Source organism: Marmota flaviventris, chromosome 4 (genome assembly GCF_047511675.1).
Source record: "Marmota flaviventris isolate mMarFla1 chromosome 4, mMarFla1.hap1, whole genome shotgun sequence".
NCBI lineage: Eukaryota > Metazoa > Chordata > Mammalia > Rodentia > Sciuridae > Marmota > Marmota flaviventris.
Window position 1 is genome coordinate 148,507,565 of NC_092501.1, and position 12,205 is coordinate 148,519,769.

Genomic DNA, 12,205 nt, shown 5'->3' on the forward strand with positions numbered 1-12,205 from the left:
CTGTATCTTTTCCACAGACAAGAAAAATGTAATTCCTGGCTTTGAGTTTCTTATTTATCTTTGCACTAAAAAATTAAAGACACAAATAACTTCTGCTTCTATTTGTTGGTTACCTAATTCCAAGGATGGCAGATATAACACGTGAATAAGGTACATATGTATCTAGTATGGGCATATTGGTTAGAAACTGTTCTATTCTGTGTCTCCCCAAAAGGCTCTTGGATCTGGCCAAAGTATGGAAATGGTGTTTACTTTTACTGAGCCTGACTCTTAAGTCTTTTCCCCTTCAAGAAATTCTCCCATAAACCACTTCTAAATAGGTTTTTTAAACAAGGTGAAAAGGCACACCACTTTATGATAGAAAGTGTCATCTTGGTCTAGAATCCTTTCACCCTGATGATCATGTATAATGAAACACTTATAATAATTGTTCAAATTCCTTCCGTCTTTGCCTCCATCTTCAGCTCCACTATGTCTTGCCTTTATTTTGGAGGGATTAGAAAATGCTGAAGGCATAGACCAAAATTGAAATAGTCATTCAATAAAAGCAGAGGAAAGGCTTACCTCTTAGGAACAATGGCTATTGGTAGTATTTTTTCTTTTAAGCTCTTAACCTTCTATGATATGAGAAATGATTTCTTATCACATTTCTGTTTTTTGCTTTGCAGGAACCACAATCTTAGGAGCTTAAATTGATTCTCGCTTTCTGGCTTACTCAGATTTTCTTCTCAGTCAGCATTAAGAAACCTGAATGAGAGTTATCTATAATCCGAAACCCCAGAGAGGGTGCCTTTAAAGAATTTAGCAATTGCATTTGCTTTACTCTCTTGCTTCCTATGAAGGTCTGTATTATAACTATGAGCAAACTTGATTCCACATTATGTTATTCCCAGCAGAGGAAGGAGCTAGTTTTTCTCTAGGTGTCTGATCAATACAATAATTAGGGAAAAACTAGAGAATGGTTACATTCTGTCAAGTTATGTTAAAAATGGATTTTTCACTCAGCATTGGCTTGACCTGGAAGTATTCAAGCTGGCATATTTGTGAATTCAAAGCCCTTTGGTCAAAGTCCCTTGAACCAAAATCTTCAGCCATATAAAGATGACATCAATTTCCAAGCTTTCTTAGAGGTAGGTATTCACATTTTACTCTTGATAGCTCCTTGAAGCCTCCCAAAATTCCTAAATATCTGGGCCTCTCAACTCAGCAAGCAGGGAACTGCTTTCTCAGGAATGCCAATGATCTCGTGGGCTTTGCTTTTAGCACACAATCAGCCTTTACATATATCAAACTTTGAGACTCTGGCAGAAATTCAGTAATGTTTCTCAACTATACTGAGGAGCTTTTCCTGGAAGTATAAAGTATAAAGTACAGCTCTTTATAATACCATTTCTCAGGTATTAAAAAAAGCATAATTTTTCTGTCCACCTTGTATATGCTTAATCAGACCATTCAAAATAATTTTCTCATTCATGAAGTTATTTTGTAAATAAAAAAAATTATAATAAAATTCTCTGGAAAGTAAGCCAAATTTTAAAGAAAGCTGCATTCAGGTGTGTGATTTGTTTCTTTAACACTTTCCTCTGCATGATTTTTGGAAAGCATTATATGGCATCAATGGCAAGTTTTTTTGTTTACATCAATCATTTTCTAACTATAAGAATAATGTGCATATATTGTACTATGCCTGAGCAGAACTGTGTTCTAGGATAATCGTTAATAGAGCATTGTTTCTTGATAAAACTATGCATTGATTCTGAAATAAATTCTGTGGTTACTTAACTTATAATAGAAATATAATTAACCAGAGTCAAAATTAAAAATTTCAGTCACTCTTTCAGGTAAATATGTGCATTTGACTAAGTTCTGCCTAATGAGAAGCTTTGCATTCTGTGTCTCTTGCTGCCAAAGAGAATATACACATCATGAGTGGAGCTTCAGTTGTCACCTTGGATTGTGAGGAAACTTAAGAATAGAGACCATGTACTTTAGTTAAAGTGAACTCCTGTAGGTATAACAAGAAAAAAATTAACAGACATCAGTTTAAAGACAGGTGAATTGATTTCTCTTTCACTTAATAATCCTCAGGTAAGTGGTTGAAGGTAGTGAAACGGTTTTTGCTCCATGTGGATATTTTGAGACCAAGGTTCCTTCTATCCTTTCCTATTATTCTCTAGTCTTTGTTGGTAAAACCTATTGATGTCACTTAGGAGCCTGATAGAAATTCAGTATACAAGAACTCACCCTAGACATACAGAATCAAAATTTGCATTTTGTAATGTATCTAGGAAAATTGTAAAAATCTAAAAAACATTTCTCAATATGTTATTGTCATCTATATTGTCAAAAGTACAAAAAAATCCAAAAATATAAATATTCTAAAATAGAAAAAAGGTAAGTCCTTTTTTTCTCATAAAGTAATGACTTAATTATGTAAAATTAGTGTATTGTAAAGAAAATGTGAATTTTGGCTATTGATGAACAGGTCTAAATGTGTGTATTATCCTTGTAAATAATATCATGGAGACTTTAAGATCTGAACCACAGAATTGTTAATGAAAACAAAGTCACTATTTTATAGGTAATACCAGGATGTGGGGCTTGTCCATAGAGATGATCTCTAAAAACCCCAAAAGGATCTCTCTTTTTGAAAAAAAAAATTCAAAAGACTTTGTACAAAAATTTCCACAAAAAGTTTCCACAACAGCCAAAAAAGAATTTAGTGTGAAAAATATAGGCTGGCATGGGAAAATCAAGTAAGTTTGACTAAACCAGAGAAATCTCAGCCTTCTTATTTATTTATTTATTTACTTTTGACTTATGGTCCTACCTACATCATTGTATTATACCATTCCACAAAATCCAGGTCTCAAAAATTTTTAAAGCATGTGGATATTTGATAAACATATACATTTATATGTATGTGTGTGCACATATATTTATAGATATTCATATACATATATGATATACATATACATATATGAAAAACTGAAGAGTTGTAAACTTCATTTAATAAAACTATCCATAAATTCTTCACCTGACAGCTACCCTCAAAACTTTATTATTTTTCTTTATAATTTTTCTGAAAATTTTCTTCAAGCCCCATGCTATTTATATCTTCCTGTTACTTCCTTTTACCTTTATTTGTAAAGCAAATTGGTCTTCTTAAAGACTGTTCTGTATCTTATATTTTATTACTTTTGCAGTTCTAAGGAAAGAGGGAATGAAGAGGAAGAGAAGTAGAAGAACAGTGTTTAGAAAAATATTGTTAATAAAACTTTTGGACTTTGGTGTGCGTGACAATAATAACTAATCCTTATCAGAGAGTTCAGTAAGAAGAGCAAGGTCATAACTGAAAACCAGTCCTCACTATTAGCCTCTATTCAAAGTTTAAATCAAGGCTCTCAGCTTGCATACTCAATACAAATGCAATTTTCCCATATAATACATAAAGTTAATTTTAAATTGAATTTAAAATATGAGGCTTATTATCATAAGTGGTCTAGTGGAAAACAACTGGACTAAATGATGCTCTTTTAATATTTTGTAGTTTGTTTCAGATCTTCTAGTTTATACTCAGTATCTCCTGTAATATTTAATTGATCCTCTTTCTCTCTCTCTCTTTCCTTTTTTGGGGCTCAGTCCTTTCTCAAATATAAATACACACACACACACACACACACACACACACACACTTGAGGATTTCTGTTTATTTAAATATTTTATAATGTTTTAATTTTAAATTATTTATTTTATTAGGTATCAGTGGAAGGTGAGGCCTTTAATTTATCTCCCCTTAAAATTTATAAGTCTTCCATTTTCTTTTAGCATACAATATTGTTGGGAAAATATTTTAAAAATGAGTTACCTTAGTTAATTAAAAAATTTTGATTAAAGTTTGAAACCACTAATCCCATTTTGTGAATATTAAAAATACTAAAGAGTAAATTTAAAATCTCTGGCTTCTTTCTTTTCCTAAAATTCCTACATATATCGCTTCTCTTGGTGTTAATTGAATAAAGATAATAAATCAGCTTTTTAATATCAATTTTAGTTTTCTTTGAGAGAAATCACATTCTTGAATCCTAAAGTAAAAAGCAACCTTTTCATATTGTACACAGGAATTGTAGTATGTCCCATTAAAAAGTGTTTGTCTTTGCTTTTCTTCACACACTGTTAATCTCCATCTCTAAATTTAGAAGAAAATGCACTTGAATGAGACCTCCAGCTTAAAACCTGATTTATGATGCCAGGCAGTTTAATATGCCTTCATCAGTGATCACACAGCATCAATTTCTGAGCTGTAGACTACTACAATTTAATAGTGAGTTCCCTGATTCAACACTTCATCCTCAACATTGCCTGACATTTAGGATATAAATTAATTTGTTTTCTTTAAGAAGGTTTTTTTAAACTATTGGTTGTAAGCCATGGTGTGCATGTGTACTTGGGTAACAATCTGAGCATGTTCTGTTGAAGGAGAATGCCTTTATCCACCAGACTGTCAAGGTAGCTTCTATTCTCCTTGGTTCCTTCCTTTGAGTCAGCCCTCATTCCATCTTCACTCCATACATAAACAAACTATCTATTATTATGAAAAGACATTGTTTCTTCTTTTATTTTTGCTGTCCCATGTGTTTCTGAGGATCTAGGATAATGTCTTGAAAAGTTTAATAGAGACGAGTATCATCATCATCTTTTTGCTCAGGTTCTGTGAAAATAGGTCCTGACCCTGTGTGTCAGCATTTCCAAACCTTGGTGTACTTAATTATCTTGCTCCTGGCCTCCCTTGAGTGTCCTCCAGTACTCGTTTGGCCTCTATTTATAGTCTGTTCAAGTTCAATAATTATACAGTCATGCATTACTGAACACCAAGGATATGTTCTGAGAAATGTGTGGTTAAGTGTTTTCATAGTTGTGTGGATGTCACGCACTGTACTTACTACTTAAACAAGTAAAATAGTTTACTGCACATCCAGTCTGGATAGTGTATACCCTACTTGTAAATTAATTTCTTTCACCTTTAATTTGTTGTTATTGTTAAAAACTAAGCATGAAAATACATTTTCCTAGGTTTAAATAGGATCAAGATCATTGATACCACTGTCTTCCACTTCCACATCTCTCCTGTTGGAATTTCTTCAGAAGACAGGATACTCTGGTATTCAGATAACAGCAACATAAAACAATATATATTTAGAATATTGTAAAAATAAAGCAAATCTTAAAAATCAGAAACAGAGTAAGATGAATTAAAAAGTTCTAATTCACTAAAGAATTTTAATAAAAAAATTTAGTTAAAATATGAAAATAAGAACATCATAACATTACTAAATATTAAATACTAACATGTAGAAATCGTAAATGTAGAACATATCCATAAACTTTATGATTAGAATGTGTACAGATAGAATTATTAATAATTCTTAACCAACTATACTACTATGCAGAATCTTCTTTCTCCTTCACTTTCTGATGAATCAGCAAGGAAAACCATTGTATTAGAGCCACTAATTTAGGACCTAGAAATATCAAGCATTATAGCCAGGCACAGTGGCACATCCCTGTGATCCCTTCTACTCAGGAGGCTGAGACAAGAGGATCAAAAGTTCAAGGGTAGGGTGGACAACTTAGTGAAACCCTGTCTCAAAATTAAAACAAAAAGGGTTTAGGATGTAGTTAGTGGTAGAGTGCCTCTCTGGGTTTGATCTCCTGTACCATGAACAAGTGAATGAATGAATGAAATGAAATACAATAAAATAAATATCAGGTATTATAATAACAGTGCCATCAAATGGAAAGGAAAAAATGATTAATTAAAGGTGTTCATCAGATAAGCAATCATTTAGTCACCTAAATGACAGTTGAGGAACATCTATAAAAAAATAACTTTACTATGCATATAAAGTTAGATACTGTCAAAGAACCAAAGGAAATGAACAGAAGATCCTTAGCTTTACTCAGTAGTTTCATTACTCATATTAATATCGAATTGTTTTATTCTAGCTATTTTTTTCCTACATAAAGCAAATGGGTATTCCATTTTCATTAGCATGTAAACTATCCAGTATAACAGAGAAGGTGGACAAATATAGAAAGAAAAAAATAAGAGAACTCTATTATTAGACTTGAATTGCAAATATTTTATCAAAATTATCGATTCACCTCCCTCCCTAATACCTATAAAATCCTCTCTAGACCTGTCCATTGAATTGTGATCAACCTATGCTTATATCCTGTTCTTCAATATCCCTTTTCAAGAAATCTTGGAGAAATTCTTGATTTCACAAGGGAACAAGAATGTACATGTGAAAACTAGAGCATCTCATTGAATCAGAAAGGAATTAACCTTTGAAATACTAATAGGTTCAAGTCACAAAGATAGAAAAAGAAGAAATTGTAAATATTTAAGCATCAAAAGAATAATGAATATAATCAATTAAAATACATTGAATCTTTAAAACCTTCACAACAATCCACCACAGGATAAATTAACATAAAATAGTTTATTGAAAAAGAATTTGAAGAAGACTAATATAAGAAAAGTATTATTCTTTTGAGTCTTTTTTAGTATCACTGATACATATTTATTAATAAAGTATATAAAAGTTAGCTAACAATTCTAAAGAAAATTCAGGAGACTGTCTCTGACACAAGAAAGAGTATTAGTCGAATAATCACTTATGTGATATAAAGAAAACCATGCCAAAATTTTTTTAAATGAATAAATATAATTTTAATTATCTTCTAGTATTTCCTGAGACTAAGAAATGTGTAAATTTGTAGGAATTCATCAAATCTAAATGTCCTTAACTGAAATCTGTGGAATTAAAGATCCCATTACATTAAAAAGACTTTGAAATTAAGAGAAAGACATTAATGTATTTCACCAACTGTAGAGGGAGCTGCAAAATTCTATAAATAAAAATGTGAATTATGTAATATGTGTGCGTGTTCATGTGTGTGTGTGTGTGTGTGTGCATGTTCAATCAACAACTTATCCAGGTGCTCGTATACCTACTGAAATAATGGAATTACTGACATAACCATTAAAATTGTGTGAAGTATACCATCCAATTACCGCAACTGGTCTAAATCTTGCCAGCAAGGAACTTACATTCTAATTTTGGCAAGAAGGAATGTTACAGTTTCCTCATGAGGTGTCCCCCAAAAGCTCCTGTGTTAAATAGTTATTATTCATTGGCAGCCTGATGCAGTATGTGCAGGACTGCCCAGTTTAGTAATGAAACTGTGCTCAGCTCTGCGCACAGTTGGGCTGGCAGGTCAGCATTTAAATGACATTATTTATTGCTATTAAGACTACAAAATACTTAACAAAACTCTCTATCAGGGAAATACAGCAAATGCTCTGCTGAAGAGGATGGATTGACCACAGGAGATGTTCTATTATTAACTTGAACAAGAAGTTATTATGATAAAAGTTCTCAGAAAATTAATAGATTTTGTGAATGAAGGCACAAAACCTCTATCTATTCATTATTCTCTAAGAACTTTTACAAAATCATTCCGATGAAAAGTTTTATATCAAATTATCTTTGCTAGTCTCTTTATTTTAATATCTATGAAAACAGCTATTCATTTAAGTTTTTAATTTAGCAATCAAGTAAGTATGATTATTCACTACAATGGTTACGACTGAATGAAAGATGAATAGAAACAATTAGAAAGACTCAAAATTTGCAAGTTGAAGGTTATAACGCCCCTGCCAATATATATAGAAGGTTGAGTATTTGGATGGTAATTTTTAAGTATAATTTGAATGTTAGCACTTGTGGATTAACCACAAGTTAACAGGAAAGTTCAAAAAGACAACAAGCCACATAAAGAAATGGGGAGGGTGATGAGACTATTAGATGGTATCAATCTTAAAGTAGAAGATATAAATTTAATATGTGTGTGTGTGTGTGTGAAAGGCACAAAAAGAAATGCTAATATATTTGAGGCACATGTAAAATGTTTCATATTTGTGGCCTCTGAATATACTCTTTCCATTTTACAGATGTAAAAACAATAGGAAATGTATTATTTTGTATTAAAAACAATGATGATATATTTTTCTCTCTAATTTTATATTTTAATATAGCAAAGAATTTTAAACAGAAAACCTCCATGGATAATATGGTAACAAACATATGCCTTTGTTAAATAATTAATCATTTTAAAATTATAATTTTATTATTGATACAGAATGTGATCTATTGCGTGAGATAAATTTATGAGGCCAAGTTCTAAAACTTATACTGTTCCTCTACCTTCTAGCCCTAACTCGATTCCACCTACTATGGGCTCCTCTAGGATTTTTATATCTGAAATTAATCTTCTATTTCTTCTTTTTTATTCTTGTGTTCTCAGCAGTTTTAACCCTCTGTCTTCACTAGCTAATTCCCAATATTAATTCAGGTATTTTATGATGTCTGATTCATAATAAATAAAAACCACACAATATACAAATGAACAAACAAACCAAATAAAAAATAAAATCTTAAGCAGATGGTAAGTTGTTAGATTTAGGTGGTGGAAAGATGAGATCATGCCTCACACTAATAATGATGTTTTTCTTGGGAGAAACTGATAATACCGTATCATGAAGTAGATGTTGTCAAGATCTTTGGCCCATCATTTTTTTTTTATTGTAAGCTTACATTGAAGGAAAATTAATAATATGTGTTAATCCCCAGATAATCCTCCTTTTGTTTAGGAATATTGTTCACTGGCATTCCATTTTTTAAAAAGGGGAGAAAAGGATTTTGTTTCCCTGAAATCACAAAGAAACTTCTAATTGAATTTCAACTAAGGCCTAAATTCTGCCCTAGAAAATGTAATTAAACATAATTAGAAAACTTCACATGTCCTAGCATATTAGCATATTAACCTCTGTAGACTACAATAACAATTTGTCATCTGCCTTTCGTCATTAAGTAATAACTACCCCCTGGGTATAGGAACATTGCAGGAGACCATGGGCTGGACCTAGGATAGGTGAAAGCTGATTCTGTCAGTGCATCTGAAAGAAAATAAAGGGAACATGAAAGATTTTGGCCCACCTTTCCTCTTGTTTAACATTTTTATCATATGTCATTATAGGAAAGAATACTTTCTAGTATGGAAAGAGATATTCTGAATTTGAAAAAAAAAAGTATATGATTTGAATTAAGTTATCTTGTTTAAATTGAGTTGAATCTATACTGTACCTAAAATGCAACAATAATTATCAGGTATGATGGAATAGGGAAGGCTGTCCAAGGGCTCCTTCTCTTAAAGGCACTATCTGATCTAAAAACGGAAAAAGAAAACAAAAAAGTCCATTTGTCAAGCAAAAAGTTAGAGATAAGACAACAATTATAAATGTTATGAAGGAACTTTTTATAATTTTCTAAATGATTTTCTAAATATTCACTAGCATATAATGCAGGAAAAAATACTTTTCACAACACAGAACATCTGATTACTACTGAGTTTTGTTGAAATGTATCAGGAAACTACTAGCTGGTTTCATCTTTAAAATGTTGGTATTTTGAATAGATGATTATTAAAATCTAACTTTTGAAATGTAAACTCTTTGTTGGAATAGAACCTGAGAATTATAGCTACTCTTCAGAGCATTTATGCATTAATTTACATCTTGGATTTGTCTGTTTTGTATGGCTTAACAGTGAATAATTTACTTAAATTAGGATGACAGAATTAAACTCTCATACCAGTTTGCATGACAAATATTTATAAAGAATTGAATTACACATTTTTCATTAGTTATTATTAATATTTGCGAGAAGCAAGTTCTGATAATGAGAGGGTTTATTCTAAAGTCTAATGGTGAAAAGACTGAGCTCAGATCTTTTTGCCTTTGAAGCATGAGCTATCTAAAGTAGCATGCATTACCTTTTTAGTATTTTTTTCCCATTGAATAAAATCAATATGTACAATAAAGTCACAAATATTATAGCCTCAAAAAAATAAAACACTATTTAACATATTTATTAATGTTAAATAATTATTTCCAAAAAATTCTAGTCTTATTTTTAAGTATTTCAACTTTTAAATGAAAATGTAAACATTTTTAAAAATTTCAATATAAATTAAAATATTATTGTACTTCTATACATAATGTGAAATACAATTAAGGTAGAAATCATCATACAAACTTTAAAGCTTAAATGTTAATTATAAACCTAGCCACTGGGCAATTAAGATGCACTTATTAAGTGGTTCCATTAAGATGAATTATCCTAATATGGTTCTTAAATTAGCTCAAAATTTACATAATAAGTAATAATTATAAATATTAAAGGTCCTATCTACTGTTTCATTAACAGCATCTCCTATGCACATAGTCACTGAGGTTAGGAGAGCATATTCAAAATAAAATAATCGCACAAATTGTCTCCTTGGCAAGCTAATCTCTTCTAATAAAGTATAAAGTTACAGACACAAATCTGCATTTAGGACAAATAATTACTGCTTTTATGCCTTTATTTTAACACTAATTTTTTTTTTTCTAAAGAGTTTAGAGAATGCCTAGGGTCAGCATCCAGCATCATAATTAAATTTAATCCAACAAACCACACACAAAGCCCACATTTCCATCATAAAGTAGAACTCTAGGAAATAATTCTCTACTGTACATTGAACTTTTGTTAGTGCAATTAAATAAATCCTGCCTAATAAATGACTAATCAGCTTGCATTGAATTTTAACAAGAAACAGTAAATATAAAAAGGTAGGTTGGCTCTGTATGCAATTCTTATAATAAGTCCCATTTATAAAAGGGAGCCAGAGGGAGAGACAAAGAAACAGGAGAGAAAACTTTTCCTTGTTCAGTTTTAGTCAGAGTTCAAAAGTAAAGAACACAATTGGTGGCTTCAAAATTTTATGACACCTCCTTGAACTAAATTATAAGTGAAATTTTAATTCAACTTCAGTTCAGGAAAGAGTCAGGTATTCTCCATCATACTACCACTAAGAAATTATACTAGAGCTGGGGGGGATCTAAAGTTTGTATGTAGATCCCATGACAGCGATTTGTCAGAAAATGGCTCTTGTGTCTTACTTTAATTTTTTAACGATACAGTAGGCTGTGGCAGAAGAAAACAAAAGCAATGAAGGAACAAGAAGCAAAAGGAGGAGAAAAGCATAACAGTTCAGAAGGCTATAACAGGTAGTCCAGATCCATAGTGGTCCTTTTTATAATCAGAGCTGAAAGGAAAAGTGGGATAACCCACGTGGATCACCACAGTGGATTCAAAGCAATTTTCCTTGGTAATGACATAAATGGCTTGAAGAAATTATGCACACTGTAGAACAATTTAGCCTAACATTCAAAATCTTAACCATGATTTAAATACTGACAAAGTATCAAATTCCCACTGTATCATATGCATTACATTTAGTGCTTATATAGTAAAAAAAGTAAGCTAATGTAATTTGATAATAATCATCCTTTAAAATATATATATATATATATATATATATATATATATATATATATATATATAAACAAGTGCTTCTTTAATTGGTACAATTTTATGATATCTTCTTTTCACTTAAAATCTATATTATAACTTCTGATCCCAACAGAATTTTATCTCAGCATCTTTCAATAATCCTCTCTTAAAGGAAAAACCTTCATCTGTACATGTGCCATAACAGATGAAAAATTCAATTTTTCTTCCCATGATTAGATGCCTCCAACTTTTAAAATAAATTATCCAGATTGCATTTTTTATTTTAATTATCAATATAATAGGATTAATAAAACCCACTAGATATGGTGCTATAAATTTTGCTAGTGGGTCATTATTAAAATGTTTCTCTTAATGAGAAGGAAATCATAATATTTATTGCTAGAATGAAATCCAAGTACATAATAAAATTTATAGTCATATGTTGTTTTTTTTTAATTCTAGCTCTGGGAAATCTTATTTATACAAATTAAAATGGAAGTTTTTAAAAATAATGTTTTGCTCCACTATTTGAATTTCTTTAGTATTATAGTTTACAATTCATACAACTATTAATCATTAAAAGTTAATCTTTATTGCTTTATTACCTAAAATTTTGATTTGCTGTGCCTTTCATGTTATTTAAGCAAATAAATGTAAAAATACTTCCCCCATTTATTAAAAGCAATAACATTTTAGTAAAAGCAATAACAGTTTCTTAGAGGTATACTATACTTGCTCATTTT